The sequence below is a fragment of the Anomaloglossus baeobatrachus genome, chromosome 10, assembly GCF_048569485.1.
Source record: "Anomaloglossus baeobatrachus isolate aAnoBae1 chromosome 10, aAnoBae1.hap1, whole genome shotgun sequence".
Lineage (NCBI taxonomy): Eukaryota > Metazoa > Chordata > Amphibia > Anura > Aromobatidae > Anomaloglossus > Anomaloglossus baeobatrachus.
In genome coordinates, this window is record NC_134362.1 from 186,732,630 (window position 1) to 186,758,836 (window position 26,207).

Below are 26,207 nucleotides of genomic sequence, written 5' to 3' on the forward strand. Positions count from 1 at the left end.
CACCCTGTAACAAGAGTTGTATCTCATTAGCAAGGCTATGGAACTAGCAGACAGAACGACTCCAGTAAAAAATGGTTCATATCTCGCAAGCCATATTTCCGATAAATATGGCAACCATAAAAATGGTGTCTCCGCATGCGGACGATGCCGGCACACCCTTTTTATGGGAGCAGGACATTGGGAAATGCCCCAGGCGTGATATCAGCCAATGGGGAACTGGCAGACAGGTCATGAGTCCCCTCGTTCTGTAGCTAAATTCATAACTGTCACAATGAGAGCATTGGCGTCCGCCTACGACGCTCCCAGGCCAAGTTATGGCCATATTCCATGTTGTGGATTTTGTCCATAACTCCAGCCAGGGGTGGAGCAGTGCTCCCTCTGAGGTCACGAAGGTAGGAGGGGACCTGGATTTGTCCAGGTTGATAACCCTACTTCGGCCATTTTCCAGGGTTCTTTCGCTGGGGGTCACGTGCAGGAAACATCTGTGGGAGTTCCTAGAAACCTGGTCTACAGCGCCCCCCTGTGGCCAGACGCAACAAGGTAACTGCTGGAACTGTGTATGCCTGTTTGTAACCCATGCTTTGATTGTAACTGTACTCTGACATATGTATATTCTGTAGATTCCCTATTGTATATATTGTAGTTTCTAGTGTGCTTTAGGCTGATTAAATTATATAATTAATCTTGGGCTGTTCTGTTATCTCGATCTTGAATCCCACGTCTGTGTGTTCGGCTAATAGTTACCGTAAATCGGTTGGTGGCAGCGAATTGTGCCAAGGATTATTGTGGGGAGGCCAGTGAGATTCGGGGAGATTTTATATATTCCGCCCGCGGAGGTCGGGGGAATATATACCTTACTCTCACCGGGGACCCTTCAATAATCGGCATAAGTAGTATAGCGGCCTCCTTGCTTATGGTCGGGCAATTCCATAATTGGCCTGACTATAAGAGGGGCGCTAGAGAGCGCGTCACGTGCTCTGTCTGTCGGTCGGGAGGTATAAAGGAGGGGTGACCCCCACTTGTTACCCCCCGATTGTGACGTACTGGTAGCCAGCGCGGGGGATTTCTGAGTGACCCCCCGGTGGTTTGTGACACTGAGCTTTACAGTTACTCTCCAAAAACCTGCTTACATTAAAGTGAATGGAGCTGGGAGCTACAGGTCATTAATAGGAGCTGTGATTGGTTGCTATAGGCAACAAAGGACATTCTTAGTATAAAAAGCTTATGTGTGAGGTAATATATCGGTGGAGAAATGGATAGTGAGAGACAGACAGAGAAAGAGACAGAGATAGAGAGAGACAGGCAGAGAGAGGCAGAGACAGACAGATGGACAGAGATGCACAGAGACAGATGCACACAGAGACAGAGATAGACAGAGAGAAACAGAGACAGACAGAGAGACAAGATGGAGAGAGACAGACCAGACAGAGAGACAGAGACAGACGGAAAAATGGATAGAGATAGAGACATACAGAGACAGAGAAAAAGAGATAGACAGAGAAAGAGACAGAGAGACAAGATGAAGAGACCAGACAGAGACGGAGAGACTGATAGAGACAGACAGACCAGACAGAGAGAGACAGACCGAGAGACAGAGAGAGACAGAGACAGACCAGACAGAGAGACAGAGAGAGACAGAGACAGACCAGACAGAGAGACAGACCGAGAGACAGAGAGAGAGAGAGACAGACCGAGAGACAGAGAGAGAAAAAGAGAGAGAGACAGAGAGATAGACACTTAGCTACTATCCTGGCAATGCTGGGTACTACAGCTTGTATATTAATAAATTCCATTTTTGGGGGGGGAGGGGGAAAGGTGTCGTTTTTGCTATGTTGTTCACTGTGCAGTAAAAACTACCTTTCTAGATGATCCAGTCAGTGTCAGTACTGTGATACCAAACTTGTATAGTTTTTTCTTATTGCGTTAGACCTACCAATCAGAAGAAATGTCGGAGCTGCAGGCCGATAGAAGACTGTTCGCTGAACATATCCGGTGTATACGGAATAGTAATGTGATCACTAGTCGCCCATCTCTGCTCATGAGACCGAGTGTATTCAGTCTCCACACAACCAGCCTGATTGACAGCTGCAGCTTGTACTGAGCAGTGAGAGATCTCAGTAGCAGCAGGGAGGAGGGACACTGAGGAGCTGTCAATCAGGAGGGGATTAAGTTACACTTTTACAAAGTATTTTACAACTGAGCTGGGCTTTCAGAGTAAACACATCATCATTATCAAGGAGTTTGCATTGTGAAATCTAATCAAATATGACTAAACAACACGGATGCAGGATCAGCCGACGCTATTCAAGACTTTCTATTCTTAGGTATGTAATACAATACTATGAGCGAGATCATAATAGCATTGCTTAAAAACTAGATGGACATGATAACAACAGTGGAAATAAAGAGGACATAAAAGACACTAGGACAGGTAAATATAATGACACGAAGAAAAATGTGCTCAAATTAAAATAGTAGCATAATTGATAAATAATAGAACCACTGAAGATGGAAGATATCATGTATCAGCACAAAGAGCCCCAAAATACAATAATTACATTTCAAAGAGAGTATGTAAAAATGGGGTAATTCTGTAAACAGATATATATTATATACAGTGCCTACAAGTATTATTCAACCCCCTGCAGATTTAGCAGGTTTACACATTCGGAATTAACTTGGCATTGTGACATTTGGACTGTAGATCAGCCTGGAAGTGTGAAATGCAGCAAAAAAGAATGTTATTTCTTTTTTTTTTTTTTTTTTTTTTAAATTGTGAAAAGTTTATTCAGAGGGTCATTTATTATTCAACCCCTCAAACCACCAGAATTCTGTTTGGTTCCCCTAAAGTATTAAGAAGTATTTCATGCACAAAGAACAATGAGCTTCACATGTTTGGATTAATCATCTCTTTTTCCAGCCTTTTCTGACTAATTAAGACCCTCCCCAAACTTGTGAACAGCACTCATACATGGTCAACATGGGAAAGACAAAGGAGCATTCCAAGGCCATCAGAGACAAGATCGTGGAGGGTCACAAGGCTGGCAAGGGGTACAAAACCCTTTCCAAGGAGTTGGGCCTACCTGTCTCCACTGTTGGGAGCATCATCCGGAAGTGGAAGGCTTATGGAACTACTGTTAGCCTTCCACGGCCTGGACAGCCTTTGAAAGTTTCCTCCCGTGCCGAGGCCAGGCTTGTCCGAAGAGTCAAGGCTAACCCAAGGACAACAAGGAAGGAGCTCCGGGAAGATCTCATGGCAGTGGGGACATTGGTTTCAGTCAATACCATAAGTAACGTACTCCACCGCAATGGTCTCCGTTCCAGACGAGCCCGTAAGGTACCTTTACTTTCAAAGCGTCATGTCAAGGCTCGTCTACAGTTTGCTCATGATCACTTTGAGGACTCTGAGACAGACTGGTTCAAGGTTCTCTGGTCTGATGAGACCAAGATCGAGATCTTTGGTGCCAACCACACACGTGACGTTTGGAGACTGGATGGCACTGCATACGACCCCAAGAATACCATCCCTACAGTCAAGCATGGTGGTGGCAGCATCATGCTGTGGGGCTGTTTCTCAGCCAAGGGGCCTGGCCATCTGGTTCGCATCCATGGGAAGATGGATAGCACGGCCTACCTGGAGATTTTGGCCAAGAACCTCCGCTCCTCCATCAAGGATCTTAAGATGGGTCGTCATTTCATCTTCCAACAAGACAATGACCCAAAGCACACAGCCAAGAAAACCAAGGCCTGGTTCAAGAGGGAAAAAATCAAGGTGTTGCAGTGGCCTAGTCAGTCTCCTGACCTTAACCCAATCGAAAACTTGTGGAAGGAGCTCAAGATTAAAGTCCACATGAGACACCCAAAGAACCTAGATAACTTGGAGAAGATCTGCATGGAGGAGTGGGCCAAGATAACTCCAGAGACCTGTGCCGGCCTGATCAGGTCTTATAAAAGACGATTATTAGCTGTAATTGCAAACAAGGGTTATTCCACAAAATATTAAACCTAGGGGTTGAATAATAATTGACCCACACTTTTATGTTGAAAATGTATTAAAATTTAACTGAGCAACATAACTTGTTGGTTTGTAAGATTTATGCATCTGTTAATAAATCCTGCTCTTGTTTGAAGTTTGCAGGCTCTAACTTATTTGCATCTTATCAAACCTGCTAAATCTGCAGGGGGTTGAATACTACTTGTAGGCACATACAGTATATACACTGTGTGCAGAATTATTAGGTAGATGAGTATTTTGATCACATGATACTTGTTATACATGTCGTCCTACTCCAAGCTGTATAGGCTGAGAGACAACTACCAATGAAGTAAATCAGGTGATGTGCGTCTCTGTAATGAGGAGGGGTGCGGTGTAATGACATCAACACCCTATATAAGGGGTGCTTAATTATTAGGCAGCTTCCTTTGCTTTGGCAAAATGGGTCAGAAGAGAGATTTGACGGGCTCTGAAAAGTCCAAAATTGTGAGATGTCCTGTAGAGGGATGCAGCAGTCTTGAAATTGACAATCTTTTGAAGCGTGATCAACGAACAATCAAGCGTTTCATGGCAAATAGCCAACAGGGTCGCAAGAAGCGTGTTGGACAAAAAAGGCGCAAAATAACTGCCCATGAATTGAGGAAAATCAAGCGTGAAGCTGCCAAGATGCCATTTGCCACCAGTTTGGCCTATTTCAGAGCTGCAACGTTACTGGAGTATCAAAAAGCACAAGGTGTGCCACACTCAGGGACATGGCCAAGGTAAGAAAGGCTGAAAAACCACCACCTCTGACCAAGAAACAGAAGATAAAACGTCAAGACTGGGCCAAGAAATATCTTAAGAATGATTTTTCAAAGGTTTTATGGACTGATGAAATGAGAGTGACTCTTGATGGGCCAGATGGATGGGCCAGAGGCTGGATCAGTAAAGGGCAGAGAGCTCCACTCCAACTCAGACGCCAGCAAGGTGGAGGTGGGCACTGGTATGGGCTGGTATCATCAAAGATCAACTTGTGGGACCTTTTCGGGTTGAGGATGGAGTGAAGCTCAACTCCCAGACCTACTGCCAGTTTCTGGAAGACAACTTCTTCAAGCAGTGGTACAGGAAGAAGTCGGTATCGTTCAAGAAAAACATGATTTTCATGCAGGACAATGCTCCATCACATGCATCCAACTACTCCACAGCGTGGCTGGCCAGTAAAGGTCTAAAAGATGAAAAAATAATGACATGGCCACCTTGTTCGCCTGATCTGAACCCCATAGAGAACCTGTGGTCCCTCATAAAATGTGAGATCTACAGGGAGGGAAAACAGTCCACCTCTCGGAGCAGTGTCTGGAGGCTGTGGTGGCTGCTGCATGCAATGTTGAGCGTAAACAGATCAAGCAATGACAGAATCTATGGATGGTCGGCTGCTGACGGTCATCATAAAGAAAGGGGGCTATATTGTAATTAATTCTTTTGGGTTTTATTTTTGCATGTCAGAAATGTTTATTTCTAAATTTTGTACAGTTATATTTGTTTACCTGGTGAAAATACACAAGTGAGATGGGAATAGATTTGTTTTTTATTAAGTTGCCTAATAATTCTGCACAGTAATAGTTACCTGCACAAACAGATCTCCTCCTAAGATAGCCAAATCTAAAAAAACCCACTCCAATTTCCAAAAATATTAAGCTTTGATATTTAGGAGTCTATTGGGTTGATTGAGAACATAGTTGTTGATCAATAATAAAAAAAATTCCCCTAAAATACAACTTGCCTAATAATTATGCACACGGTGTGTATATATATTATTATTATTTATTATTATAGCGCCATTTATTCCATGGCGCTTTACAAGTGAAAGAGGGTATACGTCCAACAATGATTAACAGTACAAAACAGACTGGTATAGGAGGAGAGAGGACCCTGCCTGAGAGGGCTCACAGTCTACAGGGAATGGGTGATGGTACAATAGGTGAGGACAGAGCTGGTTGTGCAGTGGTCTACTGGACTGAGGGCTATTGTAGGTTGTAGGCTTGTTGGAAGAGGTGGGTCTTGAGGTTCCTCTTGAAGCACAATATATATATATATAATTTAACTGTAATTTTATATATATACATATACAGTGTGTCCACCCATATCCTGTCCACCACCATTAACTTGAGAATAGAGAATGGCAGCAGCTATAGGCATAGAAGTGGTGTCTAGGTATAGTAAAGTATCCATGCGCTACGCAATGAAACCGCCTATAGCACCACCTGGTGGAAAACAACGGAGTTAGCATGTTTATCTCGAAAACGGAACGAGAGAGAGAAAAAAAAGAGAATTACAAAGTTGTAGAGCATCATCAATTCAATACGAATCGACACCTTGTACACAGAAATGCTATGATTAGAACATGTAAAACTCACAAGGTTGCGGACGTGAAGCGATACCCCATGGAGACCTTCCTACAAGTCATTGGGTATGGTGGCTGTGTGGAGTGGCCTCCGCTCACCTGACCTCACCCCATTGGACTTCTTTCTGTGAGGTCACATCAAACAGCAGGTGTATGCGACCCCTCCACCAACATTGCAGGACCTACGACGACGTATCACAGATGCTTGTGCAAACGTGTCACCTACCATATTGCCCAACGTGCAGCAAGATACAGTATGTTGTGCAGAGTCCAGATGTGCATTGCAGCTGAAGGGGGCCACTTTGGGCATCAAAGTTATATGAGTGCCATATGCGTGACCACCATTCAATGTTTTGGGGGGGTCATGGGTTTCATATCATAGCATTTCTGTTTGCAAGGTGTCGATTCGTATTGAATTGATGACGCCCTACAACTTTGTAATTCACTTTTTTTCTCTCTCGTTCAGTTTCAAGATAAAAATGGTAACTCCATTGTTTTCCACCAGGTGGTGCTATAGGTGGTTTCATTGCGTAGCGCATGGCTACTTTACTATACCTAGACACCACTTCTATGCCTATAGCTGCCGCCGTTCTCAAGTTAATGGGTGGATAGGATATGGGTGGACACACTGATATATATATATTATATATATTGTATATAATTATACACACACACGTCGGGGCTGAGCGTCACCATCACCTTTCTTGACATCGGGCGCAGACTCCACCTGTATCACCGCCGCCATCAGGGTCCATTCCTTGCCGGAATCCGATCGACCCTGTTTAGGAAGTTTGATGCGGTAATGTTCATAACACAAAGCAGCGATCTCATCTGCGTCTGCGACCTGTAACCATAGAAACAATCTCATCATAAGCCACGAGCAACGGAGCCTAACCTGGGCGAAGGAGGCATGGGGGGAGAGGGTGCACATCATGACCCGCAAGGAATGATGGCGCCTTGCTTGCTGCATGCCCTGCAATTCACAGAGCGATCACAACATTTGACTGAATTAAAGGGATTGTTCATTGCCGCTCACTACACAGGTATATGTAGCCATGACGATGATGCTCACCTCCCACTGCAAAGGTTTCCAAGATATGGACAATCCCTTTAATTCAGGTGAATGTCACGTGATCATAGAAAGGGTGCATCATTCTGGCCATAAAGATGATAATTTCCGTCCCAATACTCTGTGGAAAATGGCAACAATTACTACAAATATTAATAGTAACACTTCCATTAAGAAATAATGGCTGCTTGGTTGTCATGGAGACTATAAGAGGGTCCTGGGCATCACTGAGCACGCTCCCCTCTGTTTACCCCGCCATTGGTAATGACGTCACCACATGCGACGATGATCACGGAGGGCAGGAAAGCGCTAGCGGCGGCTGCAGAGCGTCCACCCGGCGTCTCCGCACACACGAGGCTCCGCGGCTTCTTCCCGTCTATTCAGCATTTGGTTTCACCTCAGACTTAGCGCCAGAACGGCAATGTAGACGTCACACGTGAGGGATTCTGGGAGATGTAGTCTTCTCTCGTTGGTGCACAAGCGCAGATGGTACTTGCAGGACTACAATACCCACAATCCCTGGCACAGTGAACGAGATGAGACAGCTGGAGGAAACAATCACTAGTGGTTACCGCTCCTCACACTGGGAATACACTCACATTATTAAAATCTATATTTACACACCTGAATAGTAAGAAGGGGGAGGAGGCGCCAAACAATGGTCTCTCCCGGGAGCTGGGGAACTTGGTTTTGTTGTTATAACGCAATATGTAGATCTCTAGTGATTGTAGAACTACAACTCCCAGCATGCCTTGATAACTGCAGGCTACATCACAATATTTTTTAACTTGATCTATGGGAAGAAGCTGGATCCTAAATCAATCTTTTATGCAGCTAATGAAAGCTGGAGTAACAGACTAATGGCTCCACCCCTGAGTAATCAGGCAAATAGCTCCACCCCTGAGTAATCAGATTGATGGCTCCACCCCTGAGTAACCAGATTGATGGCTCCACCCCCGAATAATTAGGCTAATAGATCCAATCATAGTAACCGACTAATGACTCCTCAAGTAATCGGGCTAATTACTCCACCTTTGAGTATTTTTGCTAATGCTTCAGGTCGGTCAATGGCTCCATCCCGGAGTAATCAGACTAATGACTCCACCCATGAGGCTAATGACTCCACCACTAGTAATTGGGCTAATGTATACACCCCTGAGTAATCAGGCAAATGGCTCCACCCCCGAGTAATCAGGCTAATGGCCCCACCCCCAGTAATAAAACTGATGGCTCCACCCCCGAGTAATCAGGCTAATGGCTCCACCCCCGAGTAATCAGGCTAATGGCCCCACCCCCAGTAATAAAACTGATGGCTCCACCCCCGAGTAATCAGGCTAATGGCTCCACCCCCGAGTAATCAGGCTAATAGATCCAATCCTAGTACCATACAGATAGGGAATTTAGATTGTGAGCCCCAATGGGGACAGTGTTCCTGATGTATGTAAAGCGCTGCGGAATATGTTAGCGCTATATAAAAAAAATAAAGACTTATTTATCTATAACAGACCGAGTACCCAAGTAATTGGGCTAATTACTCCACCTTTGAGTAATTATGCTAATGCTCAATCTGCGAGAAATCAGGTTAATGGCTCCATCCCTGAGTAATCAGGCTGACTCCACCACAAGTAATTGGGCAAATGTATACACCCCTGAGTAATCAGGCAAATGGTTTTACCTTTGAGTATTCTGTATACTGGCTCCACCCCTGAGTAATCAGGCTAATGGCTCCCTCCTCGAATAATCAGGCTAATGGCTCCACCCCTGAGTAATCAGACAAAAGGCTCCACCCTCAAATAATCAGACTAATGGCACCACCTTTGGTAATCAGACTAATGGTTTTTCCCCCGAGTAATCATTCTAATGGCTCCAACCTCAAGTAATTGGGCTAATGGCTCCACCCCTGAGTAATTGGGCTAATGGGCCACCCCTGAGTAATCATTATAATGGCTGCACCCCTAAGTAATTGGGCTAATGGCTCCACCCCTGAGTAATCAGGCTAATGGCTCCACCCCTGAGTAATCAGGCTAATGGCTCCACCCCTGAGTAATCAGGCTAATGGCTCCACCCTCAAATAATCAGGCTAATGGCTCCACCCTCAAATAATCAGACTAATGGCACCACCTTTGGTAATCAGATTAATGGTTTTCCCACCGAGTAATCATTCTAATGGCTCCACCCTCAAGTAATTGGGCTAATGGCTCCACCCCTGAGTAATCAGGCTAATGGCTCCACCCTGACTAATTGGGCTAATGGACCACCCCTGAGTAATCATTATAATGGCTGCACCCCTGAGTAACTGGGCTAAAGGATCCATCTGAGTTGTTAGGATTTGGAGCCTTTAAAAAGAGATTGGCCCCTTATTTTGGGCTGAGAATCAGTTTTGCACTTAGATTAAATTAAGCATTTGGCGCCGTTTACCTTCTGTAGCCTCAGGTTGCATAATGAGTTAACTGAGAACCAGTCAGTTCGCCATGATGATCCGAAGGTATGTTCCCATATAGCGTACATTTTTTCTTTACAGGTGTCCACAATACAGTTTGCAATGCCAATCTGTTGATTATTATGGCATTATTTTAGTTGGGTTTTTTTTTTACTTAGGTTTTAGTGCAGATTTTAAGCATTTTTTTCATGCCTTTTTAGGAAATTAGGAATGGAAACAAAAAACACCCAATGGACAGAACTTTCCATAAAGTCACCTCCACTTTACTCGAACTGTTGCAGCAGATTTTCTGCCCCAAAAACTGCTGGAAAATAAAATTGTAGCAAGTCTGCCATGTGTGAATGTGCAGGGAATCAAAGTGAGAAGCCAAATTGTAAAGTTTTTAATGCTTTTTTTTTTTCCCTGCTCAAAATTAGTGTTGAGCGAGTAGTTAGCGAGTGCTGTCTGTTACTCACCTATTCGTTACGAGTAGCGGGAGTAATGTAAGTCAATGGGAAATACTCGCTAAGTAGCGAATAACCCGAAAGCTGTACTTTCCGTGCGAGTAGCGAATAGTACGGCTTTCTGGTTACTCGCTACTTAGAGGAGTGATAAAATTCTTATTTCTGCAAGGAAAGTCCGCAAAGGATATTCATGGTGATATGTCGCAGGCATTGGGGTATCAATGTCCTTCATATTCCACAGTATATATATATATATATATATATATATATATATATATATATATATATATATATATATATATATATATATATATATACATAAAATAACACAACAGGCAGGTCCGTGATACTGTTGTGGAGGAGTTTAAAGCCGGATTTGGTTACAAAAAGATTTCCACAACTTTAAACATCCCAAGGAGCACTGTGAAAGCGATCATATTGAAATGGAAGGAGTATCATATCACTGCAAATCTACCAAGACCCGGCCGTCCATCCAAACTTTCATCTCAAACAAGGAGAAGACTGATCAGAGATGCAGCCAAGAGGCCCATGATCACTCTGGATGACCTGCAGAGATCTACTGCTGAGGTGGGAGAGTCTGTCCATAGGACAACAATCAGTCGTACACTACACAAATCTGGCCTTTATGGAAGAGTGGCAAGAAGAAAGCCATTTCTCAAAGATATTCATAAAAAGTGTTGTCTAAAGTTTGCCACAAGCCACCTGGAGACACCAAACATGTGGAAGAAGGTGCTCTGGTCAGATGAAACCAAAATCGAACTTTCTGGGCACAATGCCAAACGATATGTTTGGCGTAAAAGCAACACAGCTCATCACCCTGAACACACCATCCCCACTGTCAAACATTGTGGTGGCAGCATCATGGTTTGGGCCTGCTTTTCTTTAGCAGGGACAGGGAAGATGGTTAAAATTGATGGGAAGATGGAGGGAGCCAAATACAGGACCATTCTTGAAGAAAACCTGTTGGAGTCTGCAAAAGACCTGAGACTGGGATGGAGATTTGTCTTTCAACAAGACAATGATCCCAAATATAAAGCAAAATCTACAATGGAATGGTTCAAAATAAACGTATCCACGTGTTAGAATGGCCAAGTCCCAGTCCAGACCTGAATCCAATCGAGAATCTGTGGAAAGAGCTGAAAACTGCTGCTCACAGACGCCTCCATCCAACCTCACTCAGCTCCAGCTGTTTGCAAAGGAAGAATGGGCGAGAATTTCAGTCTCTCGATGAGCAAAACTGATAGAGACATACCCCAAGCGACTTGCAGCTGTAATCGCAGCAAAAGGTGGCGCTACAAACTATTAACTTAAAGGGGCCGAATAATATTGCACACCCCAATTTTCAGTTATTTATTTTTTATAAAAGTTTAAAATAAGCAATACATGTCGTTCAACTTCACAATTGTGTCCCACTTGTTGTTGATTTTTCACCATAAAATTATTTTTTTTTTAACTTTATATTTGAAGCCTGAAATGTGGAAAAAGGTTGAAAAATTCAAAGGGGCCGAATACTTTCGTAAGGCACTGTATATATATTATAATTTCTGTCCCCCAACCGGGGCCCTATCCTCGTGTGTGTGTGTGTATGTGTATGTATGTATATATATTTTTATATATATATATATATATATATATATATATATATATATACACACACACACAGTTAGGTCCAGAAATATTTGGACAGTGACACAATTTTGGCGAGTTGGGCTCTGCATGCCACCATATTCGATTTGAAATGAAACCTCTACAACAGAATTCAAGTGCAGATTGTAACGTTTAATTTGAAGGTTTGAACAAAAATATCTGATAGAAATTGTAGGAATTGTACACATTTCTTTACAAACACTCCACATTTCAGGAGGTCAAAAGTAATTGGACAAATAAACCAAAGCCAAAAAAAATATTTTTATTTTCAATATTTTGTTGCGAATCCTTTGGAGGCAATCACTGCCTTAAGTCTGGAACCCATGGACATCACCAAACGCTGGATTTCCTCCTTCTTAATGCTTTGCCAGGCCTTTACAGCCGCAGCCTTCAGGTCTTGCTTGTTTGTGGGTCTTTCCGTCTTAAGTCTGGATTTGAGCAAGTGAAATGCATGCTCAATTGGGTTAAGATCTGGTGATTGACTTGGCCATTGCAGAATGTTCCACTTTTTTGCACTCATGAACTCCTGGGTAGCTTTGGCTGTATGCTTGGGGTCATTATCCATCTGTACTATGACGCGCCGTCCGATCAACTTTGCGGCATTTGGCTGAATCTGGGCTGAAAGTATATCCCGGTACACTTCAGAATTCATCCGGCTACTCTTGTCTGCTGTTATGTCATCAATAAACACAAGTGACCCAGTGCCATTGAAAGCCATGCATGCCCATGCCATCACGTTGCCTCCACCATGTTTTACAGAGGATGTGGTGTGCCTTGGATCATGTGCCGTTCCCTTTCTTCTCCAAACCTTTTTCTTCCCATCATTCTGGTACAGGTTGATCTTTGTCTCATCTGTCCATAGAATACTTTTCCAGAACTGAGCTGGCTTCATGAGGTGTTTTTCAGCAAATTTAACTCTGGCCTGTCTATTTTTGGAATTGATGAATGGTTTGCATCTAGATGTGAACCCTTTGTATTTACTTTCATGGAGTCTTCTCTTTACTGTTGACTTAGAGACAGATACACCTACTTCACTGAGAGTGTTCTGGACTTCAGTTGATGTTGTGAACGGGTTCTTCTTCACCAAAGAAAGTATGCGGCGATCATCCACCACTGTTGTCATCCGTGGACGCCCAGGCCTTTTTGAGTTCCCAAGCTCACCAGTCAATTCCTTTTTTCTCAGAATGTACCCGACTGTTGATTTTGCTACTCCAAGCATGTCTGCTATCTCTCTGATGGATTTTTTCTTTTTTTTCAGCCTCAGGATGTTCTGCTTCACCTCAATTGAGAGTTCCTTAGACCGCATGTTGTCTGGTCACAGCAACAGCTTCCAAATGCAAACCCACACACCTGTAATCAACCCCAGACCTTTTAACTACTTCATTGATTACAAGTTAACGAGGGAGACGCCTTCAGAGTTAATTGCAGCCCTTAGAGTCCCTTGTCCAATTACTTTTGGTCCCTTGAAAAAGAGGAGGCTATGCATTACAGAGCTATGATTCCTAAACCCTTTCTCCGATTTGGATGTGAAAACTCTCATATTGCAGCTGGGAGTGTGCACTTTCAGCCCATATTATATATATAATTGTATTTCTGAACATGTTTTTGTAAACAGCTAAAATAACAAAACTTGTGTCACTGTCCAAATATTTCTGGACCTAACTGTATATATACTAGAAGGTGGCCCGATTCTACGCATCGGGTATTCTAGAATTTACGTATTGTGTAGTTCATGTATGATTTTTGTTATATATATATATATATATATATATATATATAGATGTTGTTGTGTGTAGTTACCAAGTGTTTGTGTAGGGCGCTGTACATGTTCTGGGTGTTGTCTGGGTGTGGCGGGGGGTGAGAGCGGTGTTGTTTGTGTGTTGCGTTGTTTGTGGAGCGCTGTGTGTCTGTAGCGTTGTGTGAGTGTTGCGCAGTTTGTGTGTGTGTGGTGTGTTTTGGGGGGAGGTATGTTTTGTGCAATGTGTGTGTTGTGCGGTATGTGCGTATATTTGTGTGTGCAGCATTGTCTGTGTGTGTGGGTGTCTGTGTAGGGCAGTTGTTTGTGGTTCCCAGTGTGTGTGATGTGTTGTGCAGTGCGCACGCGTGTGTGTGTGTGTGTTGGGGGGAGGTGTGCACTTCCCATCGTGCTCCATCCCCCATGCAGCGCACTCCCCATCGTGCTCCATCCCCCATGCAGCGCACTCCCCATCGTGCTCCATCCCCTATGCTGCGCACCCCCCATCGTGCTCCATCTCCCATGCTGCACACTCCCAAACGTGCTCCATCCGCCATGCTGCGCACTCCCAAACGTGGTCCATCCGCCATGCTGCGCACTCCCAAACGTGCTCCATCCGCCATACTCCGCACTCCCCATCGTGCTTCATCCCCCATGCTGCGCACTCCCAAACGTGCTCCATCCGCCATGCTGCGCACTCCCAAACGTGCTCCATCCACCATGCTGCGCACTCCCAAACGTGGTCCATCCGCCATGCTGCGCACTCCCAAACGTGGTCCATCCGCCATGCTGCGCACTCCCAAACGTGCTCCATCCGCCATGCTGCGCACTCCCAAACGTGCTCCATCCGCCATGCTGCACACTCCCAAACGTGCTCCATCCATCATGCTGCGCACTCCCAAACGTGCTCCATCCATCATGCTGCGCACTCCCAAACGTGCTCCATCCCCCATGCTGCGCACCCCCCATCGTGCTCCATCCCCCATGCTGCACCAGCATCAGCCTCTCTACCCGCAGCATCAGCCTCTCTGTCCCCAGCATCAGCCTCTCTGTCCCCAGCATCAGCCTCTCTGTCCCCAGCATCAGCCTCTCTCATCCCAGCATCAGCCTCTCTCCCCCAGCATCAGCCTCTCTCATCCCAGCATCAGCCTCTCTCATCCCAGCATCAGCCTCTCTCATCCCAGCATCAGCCTCTCTCCTCCCAGCATCAGCCTCTCTCCTCCCAGCATCAGCCTCTCTCCTCCCAGCATCAGCCTCTCTCCTCCCAGCATCAGCCTCTCTCCTCCCAGCATCAGCCTCTCTCCTCCCAGCATCAGCCTCTCTCCTCCCAGCATCAGCCTCTCTCCTCCCAGCATCAGCCTCTCTCATCCCAGCATCAGCCTCTCTCATCCCAGCATCAGCCTCTCTCATCCCAGCATCAGCCTCTCCGTCCCCAGCATCAGCCTCTCTCATCCCAGCATCAGCCTCTCTCATCCCAGCATCAGCCTCTCTCCTCCCAGCATCAGCCTCTCTGTCCCCAGCATCAGCCTCTCTCATCCCAGCATCAGCCTCTCTGTCCCCAGCATCAGCCTCTCTCCTCCCAGCATCAGCCTCTCTGTCCCCAGCATCAGCCTCTCTCTCATCCCAGCATCAGCCTCTCTCCCCCAGCATCAGCCTCTCTCCTCCCAGCATCAGCCTCTCTCCTCCCAGCATCAGCCTCTCTCCTCCCAGCATCAGCCTCTCTCATCCCAGCATCAGCCTCTCTCCTCCCAGCATCAGCCTCTCTCATCCCAGCATCAGCCTCTCTGATCCCAGCATCAGCCTCTCCGTCCCCAGCATCAGCTTCTCTGTCCCCAGCATCAGCCTCTCTCCTCCCAGCATCAGCCTCTCTATCCCCAGCATCAGCCTCTCTATCCCCAGCATCAGCCTCTCTCCTCCCAGCATCAGCCTCTCTCATCCCAGCATCAGCCTCTCTCCTCCCAGCATCAGCCTTTTCTGTCCCCAGCTGATGCCTTTTCGGTCCCCAGCATCAGCCTCTCTCCTCCCAGCCTACCCCAGCCTCAGCCTCCCCCAGCATCAGCCTCTCTTCTCTCAGCCTCCCCATCCCAGCCTTCCCCAGGATCAGCCTCTCTCCTCCCAGCCTCCTCCAGCACGCCGTGCTCCTCTGCCGACACTCACACACCCGATCGCATACACTCACACACACCCGATCGCATACACTCACGCACACACACACATTGACGATATTGCACATACGCGCTCATACTCTCATACTCACAACATCCGGAGATACCACATGCTTCTGGCCATGTGATCCTCCGGCAGGTCCTGGAAGCTCACAGCACAATATCGCCGCCGAGAAGCAAGCGATATCCCAGGATGTTGTGAGTATGTGGATGCGATGTGATGTGTGTGTGAGAGTGTGTGTGTGTGTGTGTGTGTGTGTGTGTGTGCGTGTGTGTATTTTTCGCCGCTGCAGGACCTTGATGCGCTGGTAACTATGCTACCATGGTTACCAGCGCATCTCGTCCCCCGCTCGCACGGGAGCCCACACCAGCATACGCCGGCCAGCCCCAGCAATGCGAGGGTATATGTCGGCTGGTTTGGCGGCGTACGCTGATGTGGGCTCCCAGGGGTACAGTACTCACCTGATAGTCGTAGCTCCGTGACCGTGTCGGTTCGGGGAATGCGGGGAGGGGGGAGCGGGGCCAGAGCTAGCGTGCATTGCGTGAGGGGGGCGGGGCGTGGCCGAGTTGCCAATGCCTGCAGGGTGCCGAGGCGAGAGGCCAATCTGTGGGGGGGCGGAGCCTGGGCGAGCGGCCGGCCAATCTGTGTGGGGGCGCAGCCTGGGCGAGGGCCAATCCGTGCGGGGGGGCGGGGTCATGGCGAGCCCAGCGGCCAATCAGCTTTGTGTTACCGTAAGGACACAATTTTGGAGCAAGACAGACAGACAGAATAAGGCAATTATATATATAGATTATATATATATATATATATATATATATATAATGTGCGTCCCCCTCATACTGCAGTAAAGAAAACGTCATACTCACCTACTCCAGGGTCCTGGTGGCTGCAGTGCCACTTGTTGTTGATTCTTCACCAGAACATTAACATTTTTATCTTTGTTTGAAGCCTGAAATGTGGGAAAAGGTTGAAAAATTCAAGGGGGCCGAATACTTTCGCAAGGCACTGCATATGTGACTGAGAACCACTCCCTATTGAGCTTCACATCTATAAATCATTTTTTTATGAAAAAGGTCACAATACTAGTGTAAGGGGCACTTTGCACACTACGACATTGCAGGTGCGATGTCGGAGGGGTCATGACGAAAGTGACGCACATCCGGCGTGGCTCTCGACATCGTAGTGTGTAAATCCTAGATGATACGATTAACGAGCGCAAAATCGTCGTAATCGTATCATCGGGTGTAGTGTCTGGGAATTCCATAATTACGCGACTACGACAGGTACGATGTTGTTCCTCGTTCCGGCGGCAGCATACATCAATGTGTGTGCAGCCGCAGGAGCGAGGAACATCTCCTACCTGTGTCCTGCAGCTCACGCCGGCAATGTGGAAGGACAGAGGTGGGCGGGATGTTTACGTCCCGCTCATCTCCGACCCTCCACTTCTATTGGCCGCCTGCCGTGTGACGTCGCTATGACGCCGCACGACCCGCCCCCTTAACCCCTTTAGCCCCCGGGCACTTTCCGTTTTTGCGTTTTTGTTTTTTGCTCCCCTTCTTCCGAGAGGCGTAACTTTTTTATTTTTAAATCAGTCTTGCCATATGAGGGCTTTTTTTTTTGTGGGACGAGTTGTACTTTTAAATGAAACCATAAGTTTTACCATATAGTGTACTGGAAAACGGCAAAAAAATTCCAAGTGCGGAAAAATTGCAAAAAAAGTGTGATCGTACAATAGTTTTTGGGATATTTTATTCACCGTGTTCACTATATGGTAAAACTGAGGTATCTATGTGATGCCTCAGGTCAGTGCGAGTTTGTAGACACCAAACATGTATAGGTTTACTTGTATCTAAGGGGTTAAAAAAAATTCACAAGCCTGTCCAAAAAAAGTGGCACACGTTTTGCGCCATTTTCCAAAACCCGTAGCGTTCTCATTTTTTGGGATCTGAGGCTCAGTGATGGCTTATTTTTTGCGTCTCGACTTGACATTTTTAACGGTACCATTTTTGCGCAGATGCTACGTTTTTATCGCCTATTATTGCATTTTGCGCAAAATTTGAGGCGACCAAAAAACATAATTTTGGTGTTTGGAATTTTTTTGCCGCTACGCCGTTTACTGATCAGATTCATTGATTTTATATTTTGATAGATCGGGCATTTCTGAACGCGGCGATACCAAATATGTGTGTATTTTTTATTTTTTTAATCCTTTAATTTTCAATGGGGTGAAAGGGGGGTGATTTGAACTTTTAGGTTTTTTTATTTTTTTTTAATTTTTTCAAACTTTTTTTTTTACTAGTCCCCCTAGGGGGCTATAGCGATCAGCAATCCGTTCGCTCTGCACTATCTGCAGATCTCAGCTACAGAGCTGAGAACTGCAGATTTGGTGCTTTACTTTCAATGCCGGCTGTATTCCGGTATTGAAAGGAAGTGAGTCATGTTAGCTACAGGCGTCATCACATGACCCTGTGCTACCATGGCAACCACCGAAAGTCACGTGATCATGTCACGTGACTTCCGGTGGGGGCGGGGTAAGTGACTGTCATGGCGGCGCCCATATACATATCGCTGCCAGATTTTGGCAGCGAAATTTAAGGGGTTAATGGCCGCGGGTGGAAGCGATTCCACCCACGGCTAGCAGGCACACATGTCAGCTGTTGATAACAGCTGATATGTGCGCAGATCGCCGCCGCCTGCCGGCGGCAGGGGGCAGGGCTTACCGGCACACGATCCATGACGTACCCAGTACGTCATGGATCGTTAAGGAGGCGGGTCGCCGGCCAGATCGACGTCGCAGGGCAGGTGAGTGCATGTGAAGCTGGCGTAGCGATAATGTTCGCTACGGCTGCTATCACAAGATATCGCTGCTGCGGCGGGGCCGGGGACTATCGTGCTCGGCATCGCAAGCATCGTCTTGCGATGTCGTTGTGAGCAAAGCGCCCCTTAGTGGTTGACTCATTGGAGGTGGAGAGGGGGATTGTTAGGTGTCCTGTTACCTTAGGGTGGCATTACACGCTGCGACATCGGTTGCCAATGCGAGTGTGATAGCACCTGCCCCTATCGTTATGCCGATATGTGAAGATCGCTGCTATAGTGAACATTATCGCTACGGCAGCGTCACACACACTTACCTGCTCGGCGACGTCGCTGTGACCAAAGAAAGGCCTCCTTTCTAAGGGAGAGGTTCGCTCGGCGTCACAGCGACGTCACTAAGCGGCTGCCCAAACAAAGCGGAGGGGCGGAGATGAGCGGGATAAACATCCCACCCACCTTCTTCCTTCCTCATTGCTGACATGTGGCAGGTAAGGAGAGGTTCCTCGTTCCTGCGGTATCACACGTAGCGATGTGTGCTGCCGCAGGGACGAGGATCAACTTCGCCCCAGCGACAGCAGCGATAACTGGCAGCGGACCCCCATATCAACGAGGAGCGATTTTGGACGTTTTTGCACCGATCCAAAATCGCTCCTAGGAGTCACACACAACAAGATCGCTACAGCGGCCGGATGTGCGTCACAAAATCCGTGACCCCAACGAGATCGCTGTAGCAATCGCGTAGCATGTAAAGCCCGCTTTAGTCTCTGACCCATTTCTTTATATTGGGGGCTGAGGGTTCATAGTGGGGGGAGGCAATCGGAGTCATCTGTTTTTTGGTTCTTTGTGCACTATCTTTCTTTTATATTAGATGATATTTCATGGTTTCTTTATAAGGGGGTATATTTCTTTATTTTGAAGACATTTAACTAGATTTCTTTACTTGTCTTTTATTCCCTATTTACTGCTATCAAATGAAAAGACCACGTGGCATCAAAAGGTCTGATGACATCACTGCCTTCTATGACATCACGAGGATCCAGACGTTCTATGCTATGACATCACAATGAGCTAGTTCCATAAGAAGGTCACCCGCAGTCAGATCTGCACATTCACAGGGACACAGAGGACGAAGATGGAGGCGATTCGTGGTGAGGTTAGAGTCACAATGTGAGTGTGTAAGAAACATCAACCTGCACATGGATTATGTCCTGTGCATATTACAGGCTACCTGTGGGGGAGCTCATCTACAGCAGAAACCTGATCACCAGATGTGTACACACTCACATGACCTCGGTCACTGGCATATCGTATCGGATGATAGGCATTGGATGCCATATGCTAGTGTGACTCTAGCCTAAAAGGCTCCCAAAAGGCTCCTAAAAGGTATGTACCACAGCGACACCTGCTCCATCGTTCCTACTCCATTTCTCCCGGTTGTACCATCGTTCCTCCTCCATCTCTCCCGGTTGTACCATCGTTCCTCCTCCATCTCTCCCAGCTATACGATTGTTCCTCCTCCATCTCTCCCGGTTGTACCATCGTTCCTCCTCCATCTCTCCGGGTTGTACCATCGTTCCTCCTCCATCTCTCCCGGTTGTACCAGCGTTCCTCCTCCATCTCTCCCGGTTGTACCAGCGTTCCTCCTCCATCTCTCCCGGTTGTACCAGCGTTTCTCCTCCATCTCTCCCGGTTGTACCAGCGTTCCTCCTCCATCTCTCCCGGTTGTACCATCGTTCCTCCTCCATCTCTCCCGGTTGTACCATCGTTCCTCCTCCATCTCTCCCGGTTGTACCATCGTTCCTCCTCCATCTCTCCCAGTTGTACGATTGTTCCTCCTCCATCTCTCCCGGTTGTGCCAGCGTTCCTCCTCCATCTCTCCCGGTTGTACCAGCGTTCCTCCTCCATCTCTCCCGGTTGTACCATCGTTTCTCCTCCATCTCTCCCGGTTGTACCATCGTTCCTCCTCCATCTCTCCCGGTTGTACCATCGTTCCTCCTCCATCTCTCCCGGTTGTACCATCGTTCCTCCTCCATCTCTCCCGGTTGTACCATCGTTCCTCCTCCATCTCTCCCGGTTGTACCATCGTTCCTCCTCCATCTCTCCCGGTTGTACCATCGTTCCTCCTCCATCTCTCCCGGTTGTACCATCGTTCCTCCTCCATCTCTCCCGGTTGTACCATCGTTCCTCCTCCATCTCTCTCCTCCCATCACTTCTTTCTTCCCTGAATCTGTGATCTTGTTTTGATATAAGTAATCTTTTCTTACAGACGCTTCGATTTGGTTCTGGACCTTTCCATTTGTATAACACTCACAAAGCAATGAGGACGACACCAGCAGGTATGTATGGAGGGGCCTGTATTCTTAGGGCACGTTCAGGGGGTTTTGGTGCTAATAACATTATTTTTTCATGTCTCCTAATAAAAATTCTCTGTTTTCAGTTCAGGTTAGTGAGTGGGGCCACGAAGAATTGGGCGGACAAGTCAATGAAAATACCGCTCTTGTGACAGTCTCCATCTGAAGCCTCAAAACGATCACAAGACTGAGCACATTGTGTCTTTTCTCTTAAGTGATCATCCGTTTTTCAGGACGATCACTTATTTCTGGCGTTTTTTTCGGCGCCTGAACGTTTTTTTGTTCGTTTCCTGAAGCGTTTTGACGCTTTTCCGTTTTTGAGTAACGTTTTTTTAATTATTTTTTTACAACTTTTTACGGGCATTTTGCGTCCGAAAACACAAAACGAGTGAAAAAGGCGTCATCGGGGCGTATTTTTTATCCTATTGCTTATTATATATATGGAGCTTTTGTAGCGGGGCCCGATTCATCAGGACCAGCGTTGTTTCCGCTTGTTCTGATGAGGGGCTGTTACGTCACCACCGGAGTCCGCTCCAGCGACTTCTGCTCCCATCGCCATGCCGTGTTCCTGCCGTGGATGGTGCTGGTGATGGGAGAGGAGTCCCTGTTCTGCTATATATAGTGATCGCCAGTGTGCATGTAAAGATGTCGTGAGCGAACGCTCGCTTGTTCACAATAATCTTTCAGTGTAAATTTTATCCCTTTTTTTCCGTTTTTTTGCTTTTTATCAGCATTTTTTTTTACTTCTTTTTAATCCGATGGATAAAACAGGAAGACGCTAATAAAAAGCAAAAAAATATTCTCGAGCGCTTCATCCCCGACGGTTTTAGGGGCAGGAAAAAAAAGACACAGTGTGAACATACCTTACACATTACAGAACACAGACGGACGTCACACGACGAGGACGCTCATACACGGACAGAGCTGGTTCACTACAGACAATTAGCAGATTATTGTGTATTATGTATATTGTGAGGCTTATCCTAATTAGTAGTTAAGTGTATATTTGTATATTATGTATATTGTAGTAGTTAATTGTATTTTTGTATATTATGTACATTTTGAGCCTTAACCTCTCAATGACCAGACACAGTTTTTCCGTTTATCATCCATCTGCGATATTTTTGACCCTTTTTCTCGTAGAGATGTTTTTTTCCATATTTATTTGTTCTGTTTTTGTCTTAAAGTCATTAAGAGGTGAGGACGATATTCCTGGAGTGTAAATTGTATTGCATGTGCGGCATCAGGCAGGCAGTATGGGCGGCACAGTGGCTCAGTGGTGACTTACACTGGTGCTTTGCGGACAACATCTGCAAGGAGTTTGTATGTTCTCCCCGTGTTTGCGTGGGTTTCCTCCGGGGTCTCCGGTTTCCTCCCACACTCCAAAGACATACAACAAAAGGGGGCGATCAGTATTGGAGAAAGATCGCTGTCTTCTATGTAATCTGGGGCAGTTCCGCTCTTTTAGGCTGCGTTCACACCTCGCAGGTTTGATGTGGACTTTACACACAACTTATTTTTCCGCCCCAGGAAAGTGGGTGAGTTTATCTTCCTCTCACCCCCATTCCAGTCTGTGTGGGGCACAATCCATATGGAAATCAGCTTTTTTTTATGCTGTTTTTATTTTTTTATTTACAGCATGCCGATTTCTGTAGCGGATTTTACATATTCATTTCACTGTGGATCCTTAAATCTTGCAGGTAATCTGCCGGTCTGGCATGAAATATGGAGCATTTTTTTTTTTCCACGCATAAACACTGCAGATTTAATTTTATCAATCCAGTTGTAAAATCCGCACCAAATACGCAAAGTGTGAACAAAGCCTAAAAGGTCCAGATCTGCAATTCAGATATACCCTATAGACAAGGGGAGAGGTCAGCCATACTTCTCTAATGGCTGAGCCTGGAATTCCCAAATACTTCTCTAATACTGAACAACCCTTTTTGATCAATTTTAATACAATTGAAGTATTATTATTTATTATTATTATAATTTTTGGTTCACTGCCTAATGCTAATAAATAAATTTAAAACAAGAATCGGTCTCAGTGTTTTTCTTCTCGGCGAATTATTATATCACAAACTGACCAGGATACATCGATGATCCTTCATATTCCAGGTCCAGTCCCCGTCCATCATCCACTTTCCAGATCCAGTCCCCGTCCATCATCCACTTTCCAGGTCCAGGCCCCTGTCCATCATCCACTTTCCAGGTCCAGTCCCCGTCCATCATCCACTTTCCAGGTCCAGGCCCCTGTCCATCATCCACTTTCCAGGTCCAGTCCCCTGTCCATCATCCACTTTCCAGGTCCAGTCCCCTGTCCATCATCCACTTTCCAGGTCCAGTCCCCTGTCCATCATCCACTTTCCAGATCCAGTCCCCTTGTCCATCATCCACTTTCCAGGTCCAGTCCCCTGTCCATCATCCACTTTCCAGATCCAGTCCCCTGTCCATCATCCACTTTCCAGGTCCAGTCCCCTGTCCATCATCCACTTTCCAGGTCCAGGACCCTGTCCATCATCCACTTTCCAGATCCAGTCCCCTGTCCATCATCCACTTTCCAGATCCAGTCCCTGTCCATCATCCACTTTCCAGGTCCAGTCCCCTGTTCATCATCCACTTTCCAGGTCCAGTCCCCTGTCCATCATCCACTTTCCAGATCCAGGCCCCTGTCCATCATCCACTTTCCAGGTCCAGTCCCCTGTTCATCATCCACTTTCCAGGTCCAGTCCCCTGTCCATCATCCACTTTCCAGGTCCAGGCCCCTGTCCATCATCCACTTTCCAGGTCCAGTCCCCTGTCCATCATCCACTTTCCAGGTCCAGTCCCCTGTCCATCATCCACTTTCCAGGTCCAGTCCCCTGTCCATCATCCACTTTCCAGGTCATCCATGTCTTGTGTCTTCAAGCCATCGACAGCAGAAGAGTCAGACATGGGCCTATTCCCCTCCCCCAACCTAAACACCCTGGATGGATATGTCGGCATTTCTCTGATCTTCCATATGTGAAGAGAGGATTCAGGAACTTAAATGGGTTAAACTAAATTTGCACAGAGTCGCTGTCCTACTAATGCAGCTTATTGTTTGCTCAGAGGAATTGCGCAGTCCAGGAGGTCGGTGACCCTGGCAAATGGTAGAAAAAACCTTGCTCCTCACAGTCAATTGCGGCTATTGGAAGCATTAAAGGGACAGTAACACTGGATGGAGGAGATCGCTAGAGAACTGGGTCAGGACTAGTTACCAGTTACGAGTACAGAGCCCCCGAGCATGGTAGTGCCCGCTCATCACTAGTTACGAGTACTGAGCACCCGAGCATGGTAGTGCTCGCTCATCACCAATTACAAGTACTGAGCACCTGAGCATGGTAGTGCCCGCTCATCAACAATTACGAGTACCGAGCACCCGAGCATGGTAGTGCTCGCTCATCACTAGTTACGAGTACAGAGCACCCGAGCATGGTAGTGCCCGCTCATCACTAGTTACGAGCACCAAGCACCCGAGCATGGTAGTGCCCGCTCATCACTAGTTACAAGCACCAAGCACCCGAGCGCATGGTTGTGCCCGCTCATCACTAGTTACGAGCACCAAGCACCCGAGCATGGTAGTGCCCGCTCATCACTAGTTACGAGTACCCGAGCACGGTAGTGCCCGCTCATCACTAGTTACAAGTCCCGAGCACCCGAGCATGGTAGTGCCCGCTCATCAGTAGTTACGAGTACTGAGCACCAAAGCATGGTAGTGCCCGCTCATCACTAGTTACGAGTACCCGAGCATGGTAGTGCCCGCTCATCACTAGTTACGAGTACCCGAGCATGGTAGTGCCTGCTCACCACTAGTTACAAGTACCAAGCAGCCGAGCATGGTAATGCTTGCTCATCACTAGTTACGAGTACCCGAGCATGGTAGTGCCAATCATCAGTAGTTACGAGTAATGAGCACCCAAGCATGGTAGTACCCGCTCATCAATAGTTACGAGTACCCGAGCATGGTAGTACCCGCTCATCACTAGTTACGAGTACCAAGCACCCAAGCATGGTAGTGCCAATCATCACTAGTTTCGAATACTGAGCACCAAAGCATGGTAGTGCCCGCTCATCACTAGTTTTGAATGCTGAGCACCCGAGCATTGTAGTGCTCGCTCATCACCATTTACAATGTCACCAGATGTGTAATGAATGGCCAGGGGACACAGGAAACCCTATGCAGACCACTGACCTCACACTCACAAACGAAGGTACCCTTAAAGGAGGGGAGGTGTGGGCCTCAAACCTGGCCCTGCCTCCTGTCTGGGCCCTGACGACAAAGGCCCCACCACATGGAGCTGGGATTCTGCCAGGGACACGCCATCAGGCTCACCATAGACCAGGACCACATCTGCGAAGGAATCATCTACCGACCGCTTAGCCTCCGAATCGCCGGTAGAGAGAAGGTCCTTGATTGAGGATCGCCCAGCAACAAAGAAATGACGACCACCACAGGCTGGGCCTCAGTCCCCGAAGAATGAGGACGGAGCCTAAAATACAGGTGACAGGCTCCTACCCTGAACCTATCCCTCCCCCCTGAAAACTTATCAGGGAGGGCCACCTTAGATTCAGGTGCAGATAAGTCCGCCACCAAAAGTCCCATGAACTGATGCAGCTGCTGCACCATCTTGGAACGCAGACACCTCACCTCGTCCACGATCTTCTGCGCGAGATAGGCCCATTGTGCTGCCATACTGGATATGACCAAAGGAAAATGGTAAGGCTGGTTATTGTGTCACAGTTGGGTGTGTAATGGATGGCCAGGGGACACAGGAAACCCTATGCAGACCCTGAGACTGGGGTCCCTGAGCTCACCCTCACTCATGGAGGTACCCTTAAAGGTAGGGAGGTCCGTGCATCCAACCTGGTCCTGATGACAAAGTCCAAGATGGAGATCCCAAAAACCCCACCAATAATGAAATACAGACGGGTTAAATAAACCTAATACACACCTAAAACCTACACAAGGAACAACCAAGGATAGTCAGGTAAGGAAAAACAAGGGAAAGGAGGGAATACAAAAACAAACAACTGGTAATAAACCGCAGCCGACAATAGCAGCAAAAACCACCACGACCTCTCTGCTCCTAGGCTAGCTCCTAACTGATCTAAACCTTGCTCACAAA